Here is a 6514-nt window from a genome sequence, read left to right as displayed (position 1 = left end):
ATTCGCCTATAGCTATGTATTCTGACTCAGTTGTAGACAGAGCAACACAATGTTGCTTTCTACTAAACCAGCTAACAAGTGATGCACCTAATAATTGGCATCCACCACTTGTGCTTTTGCGGTCTAATTTGCATCCAGCATAATCTGAGTCAGAATACTCTATTAGTTCAAAATTATTTGTCCTAGGATACCAGATTCCTACATTTGTTGTTCCTTTAAGATATCTAAAAATTCTTTTAACCTGTGTCAAATGGGATTCCTTAGCACAAGTTTGGTATCTAGCACACATACTAACTGCAAATAAAATATCAGTTAAGTACAATAGGCTACCTATTGCACTTCTATAATATTTTAAATCAATTGGTTTTCCATTTGGGTCACTATCTAAGATTGTGTTTACAGCCATCGGTGTTTTTATTTCTTTTGTATTTTCCATTCCGAATTTTTTAAGTAATTCTTTGGTGTATTTATGTTGAGAAATATAGTTTCCTTCATTTGTTTGTTTGATTTGTAATCCTAAGAAATAGGTTAGTTTTCCCACTAAGCTCATTTCAAATTCTTTTTCCATTAGATTAATAAATTCTTCTAAAAATTCTGAATTTGTTGAGCCAAATATTATGTCATCCACGTATATTTGTGCAATAAATATGTTTGTATTTAATGATTTAACAAACAAGGTTGGGTCAATTTGACCTTGTTTGAATCCTTTAGATGTTAGGTAAGATGTTAGCCTCTCATACCACGCCCTGGGTGCTTGTTTAAGTCCATATAGGGCTTTCTTTAATTTAAAAACATAATCAGGGTGTTCTAAGCTTTCAAAACCAGGAGGCTGACCTACATAAACTTCTTCTTTGATTAGTCCATTAAGAAAGGCAGACTTAACATCCATTTGGTATAGTTTAAATCCCTTATGGGCTGCATAACTTAGTAACATTCTAATGGATTCTAATCTGGCTACTGGGGCATATGTTTCGTCATAGTCAAGTCCTTCAACTTGACTAAAACCTTTGGCAACCAGCCTAGCCTTATTTCTAGTAATTTCCCCAGTTTCACTTAGTTTGTTTCTGAATACCCATTTTGTTTCTATTATTTTCTTATTCTTAGGTGGTGGGACTAGGTCCCAGACCTCATTACGCTCAAATTGGGCTAATTCTTCTTGCATAGCTATAATCCAATCTGGGTCTAGTAGGGATTCATCCACAGTTTTAGGTTCTATTTTTGAAATTAATGAAATTTGACTTAGGTTTCTAAAAGATGATCTGGTTTGAACTCTTAAGTCTGGGTCACCAATTATTTGATCAGTTGGATGATTTGAGTTTGCCCTTATTGTTTTAGGAGGTTGATTCTCTTGATGTTGTTCCTCTTCTTCATGACTTAGAGTTTGGTTGATTTCTGGAACAAACTCCGGTGGTTGTGTAGATTCTATGTCTTGTTTAGTTTCTTTAAATTTTACATTAGTAGTTTCTTTAATTTTTAAGGTAACCTTATTATAAATTCTGTAGCCTCTATTATTTAGGGAATATCCCACAAAAATTCCATTTTCAATTTTAGAGGTGAATTTTCCTAAGTGTTCTCTTGTATTTAAGATAAAAACTGGGCACCCAAATACCTTAAAGTATTTTATGTTTGGTTGTTTATTATAAAATATTTCGAAGAAAGTTTGGTATGAGTTTTATTTATTGTTGTTCGGTTCTGTACATAGCAGGTTGTACTAACGGCTTCTGCCCAAAAGTATTTAGGTAGGTTATACTCATTTAACATTATTCTAGAAGCTTCAAGTAAGGTTCTATTTTTTCTTTCTACAATTCCATTTTGTTGGGGGGTTTTAGGGCATGAGAACTCATGATGGTAACCGTTTTCTAGACAAAAACTGTTAAAGTTATGATTTTTAAATTCTCCCCCATTGTCACTCCTAATTCTTTTAATTTTAATATCTTTTTCGTTTTCAATCTGTTTGCAAAATTTTGTAAGAATTTCAAAAGTTTCATCTTTATGTTTTAAGAATTTTACTCAAGTAAACCTGGAGTAATCGTCTATAATTACTAGACAATATAAGTTTCCATTAATGGATTTGACTCCATGGGAGTCAAAAAGATCTAAATATAGAAGTTCTAAGATTGAGTTAGTTTGTGGTTGATTTGTTTGTTTGTGGGTTGATTTAGTTTGTTTTCCTTGTTGATAAGCATTACATATAGTTGAATCTAAGTTAGGTAACTTCGGTAAGCCTTTTACAAGTCCATTTAGTTTACTTATATTTCTAAAGTTGGTGTGAGACATTCGCCTATGCCATAACCAAGTTTCTTCTTTTTGTGTTAAATAGCACTTAATGGAAGAAATGGTTAAGTTGATGGCATAGATGTTGTCTTTTCTAAAACCTTTTAGGCTTATGGTAGGATTATCTAGATGTTTGATTGAGCATTCTGTAGATAGAAACTTGACCTTATACCTAGTATCACACAATTGACTTATACTTAGAAGATTATATTTAAAGTTTTCATCAAGTAAGACATTCGTAATTATAAAGTCTAATTTTAATTCAATATTACCTATACCAATTACCTTGAGTTTGCCGTTGTTTCCAAAGGCAACTGTTCCTAGGCTTTTGTAAGTGAGTTGAGTGAACTTGGTGTGATCTCCAGTCATATGTTTGGAGCAACCACTGTCCAAAATCCACTTGGTTTCCTACAGTAAGTAGGATTTTGAAGTTAGTCTTTTGAGTATGCATTAATTTAAGTTTAAAATTAAGATTTTGAAAAAAAATTGAAATTTTAACATTAAAATTTTGAAATTAATTTTTAAGTTAAAATTAAAAATTTTGAAATTAATTTTTTTTAAGTTTAAAATTAAAAATTTTGAAATTAAGTTTTAAGTTATAATTAAAAATTTTGAAATTAATTTTTTAAGTTTAAAATTAAAAATTTTGAAATTAATTTTTAAGTTTAAGATTAACATTTTGAAATTAATTTTTAAGTTAAAATTAAGAATTTTGAAATTAATTTTTAAGTTAAAATTAAAAAATTTTGAAATTAATTTTTAAGTTTAAAATTAAAAATTTTGAAATTAATTTTTAAGTTAAAATTAAAAAATTTTGAAATTAATTTTTAAGTTAAAATTAAAAATTTGAAATTTAGTTAAAATTAAAATTTTGAAATTTTAACATTAAAATTTTGAAATTAATTTTTAAGTTAAAATTAAAAATTTTGAAATTAATTTTTTAAGTTTAAAATTAAAAATTTTGAAATTAATTTTTAAGTTATAATTAAAAATTTTGAAATTAATTTTTTAAGTTTAAAATTAAAAATTTTGAAATTAATTTTTAAGTTAAAATTAAAATTTTCAAATTAATTTTTAAGTTAAAATTAAAAATTTGAAATTAATTTTTAAGTTTAACATTAAAATTTTGAAATTTATTTTTTTTTAAGTTTAAAATTAAAATTTTGAAATTAAGTTAAAATTAAAAATTTGAAATTTTAACATTAAAATTTTGAAATTAATTTTTAAGTTAAAATTAAAAATTTTGAAATTAATTTTTAAGTTATAATTAAAAATTTTAAAATTAATTTTTAAGTTTAAAATTAAAATTTTGAAATTAATTTTTAAATTTCAAATTAAAATTTAAGCCTTATTCATCTCACCCGATCTATATTATCAATCAGGGAATCTTATGATTTTGTGAGATGAAATTGGTTTGATTACAGACTTTTGGTTTAACTTGTGTTAGATTCAGACTTAGCTTTGGTTTCCACAAATAGGCATTTTTCGGATAAACTTCTAAGTTTGGTGAGTCACAAGGACATCATTAGAAGTAACCAACCTTTCGAGGTTTTCCGAATAGTCCTCTCCACGGAACTTAGTACTAAATCTTGGTCTAACTGGTTAGGATTCGTTTAAGGGTAGCTTCGGTCAGTTCCACTTGGCCAAATGCACCAGATCGAAGCCATATCTTTCTAGACATGCAATGCCCAAGCTTCCCTAACGTACTATCATCCAAAAATTTCACCAGTACCATGATTCAAGTTAAACTTGGTCTCTTTTTAACTAATCCTAATTACCCTGCCGGGTTAGTTAGTTTTGGAGGTGCCAGCTATTCTGGAGCCTCCCCCTGAATTATTGGCCATTAATTTAGATTTTGGTTTTAGGCTTGTGTCGATTCTTTTATAGTTATAGTTAACTTGGTGATAATTTTGTTGTTTTTTAAATTGTTTAGATTTTGAATTTGATTTATGTTTGTATTTTGGATTTTGGTTTGGTTTATTTAATTTTATATAATGTATTTTTTCTTTAGGTATATAATATTGATTAAGTCCTACTTGCGTGGTCAAACACGCTTTCGGAACCCAAGCTAGATTGGTTGACTTGTATTGGGTTATTAATGATTTGAAGGTTTTATTTGAATTCGACTTATATCCTAGTCCGGTTTTATTATAACATGCTTTTTGATTATTTAGGATTAAGTCTAAATTTTTTGATCTTGTTGTGAATTTTTCTAACATCTCTTTTAAATTGTTTATTTCATTTTTTAATGATAAATTCTCTTCCTCAAGTGTTAGATCTTGAGTTGGATTCGAATTCTTTGATTGTTCCTTGAGGTTTTGATTTTCCTCAAGAAGTGATTTGTTTTCATTTTCTAATTTAGTTAATTTGCTATTTAAACAGGAAATAATTCTAAAAATTTTTTTGTTTAAATTAAAGTATACCTCATTCGGGCCTTCAAAAACGAGTACGGACTCGTGGCTTGTTTCGGGTTCAGACCCGTCTTCATCTTCCGACTCGTTATCTGTTTCGGCTTCGCGGGCCATCAGTGCGAGGTGGCTCTGATGTTTCTGCTCTTCTTCCTCCGATTCGTCCGAGGAGTCGTCCCACGTTGCTTTGAGTGCCTTCTTTTTGGTTGGTTTTGGTTTGTCGAACTTTAGTTTTGGACATTCGTTCTTGTAATGTCCCTTTTTGTTGCAGCCGTAGCAAGTCACGTTCTTTTGTTCTAAGGGAGAGCTGATCTTTTGAAGATCCTTTTTGCTGAAGCTCCTCTTTCTCCTGGTGAACATTTTTCTTACCAAGTTCACCAGGTGTTCTTCGTCTTCAGAATCTTGATCGGAGTCTTCTTCAAGTTCAGGCTTGCTTTTCTTTTCTTTGGAGGAACCTGCAAATAGTGCTATACCTTTCTCGGCTCCAGCATTAGTTTGTTCGTGTAATTCTAATTCACAAAACAGCTCGTCTAATTTTAAGTTAGAAAGATTCTTAGAAATTTTGTAGGCATCCACTATTGATGCCCACAAACTATTACGTGGAAAAGCGTTTAAAGCGTACCTTATTAAATCTCTGTTCTCCATTTGGTGGTCTATTGCATGAAGCCCGTTGAGGATGTCCTTGATCCTCGCGTGTAGTTGATTCGCTGTTTCTCCTTCCTGTATTTTTATATTAAAAATTTTATTTAGAAGCAGGTCTCGTTTTGTTACCTTAGCGTCGCTCGTTCCCTCGTGCAGTTCGATCAGCTTGTCCCATAGCTCTTTAGCGTTTTTGTGTGGACCGACTATGTTCAGTTCTTCTCTTGTCAATCCGCACTGTAAAGTGTTGATCGCTTTATTTTCTGTTGACGCTTTTTTCTTGAGATCTGCTGTCCAGTCTTCAGGATCCACTAGATTCCCGGCGTTGTCCACTGGAATTTTGTAAGGTTTCGTAATGCTCATCCACTGATCGAAGTCTGTTTTGAGGTAGACCTCCATGCGCTTCTTCCAGTAAGGGAAGTCTCCCCCGTTGAAGAGTGGAGGTCGCACTGTGCTGAATCCTTCTTGTTGGGACATTCTGTGCACAGGTAAATAACCAAAAAAAAATTTCCCAAGACTTGGTCTTGGATTAGTAGTGCGGGAAGAGAAAAAATAGAAAAAAATCTAGATTCGTGTTGCACTAATTTAAATTGATTAGTGAAATATTAAGTTAACGAAACACCAGTTTTAAAATTAATTATAAAAAAAAAAACAAAAACAATTCACCCCCTGTCTGATTGGTGGTTGCACCAAATCAGAGCGGTACCTGCTCTAATACCACTTGTAGGACCGTTAGATTCGATAGAGGGGGGTGAATATCGATTCGAAAAACAAGAGTATAAATACGCAGCGGAAAAGTAAATGAACACAGTTGCTTTTTACTTCGTTCGGAGCCTGTGACGACTCCTGGTCCTTGACCACTTTCGTTGGGCAATCACTAGCAATTCGAATATAGTTACAAGATGAATACAGAAAATGCTAATGAAACAAAGTAATACCGACAAAGAAGTAAACTAAAAACCGAATGAGCACTTTGTCGTAGCTTTATCAGCGTCGCAGGAACGTAGAGCAGCAAGACCAGCAGTAGAAGAGTTCTCAGATTAATTGATTCTGAAGCTCCTGTCTGGGGCTTCTTTTATATGCTATTCCAGGCGCCTGGATCCCTTCCGGGCGCCTGGAATGTGACGTAACTGCACAAACCATGATGCTCCACGTGGCGACGACTCGGCTGGATAGAATTCGCCTTCCGGGCG

Source organism: Zingiber officinale, chromosome 6A (assembly GCF_018446385.1).
Source record: "Zingiber officinale cultivar Zhangliang chromosome 6A, Zo_v1.1, whole genome shotgun sequence".
Classification (NCBI taxonomy): Eukaryota; Viridiplantae; Streptophyta; class Magnoliopsida; order Zingiberales; family Zingiberaceae; genus Zingiber; species Zingiber officinale.
This window is presented reverse-complemented; position numbering follows the sequence as displayed.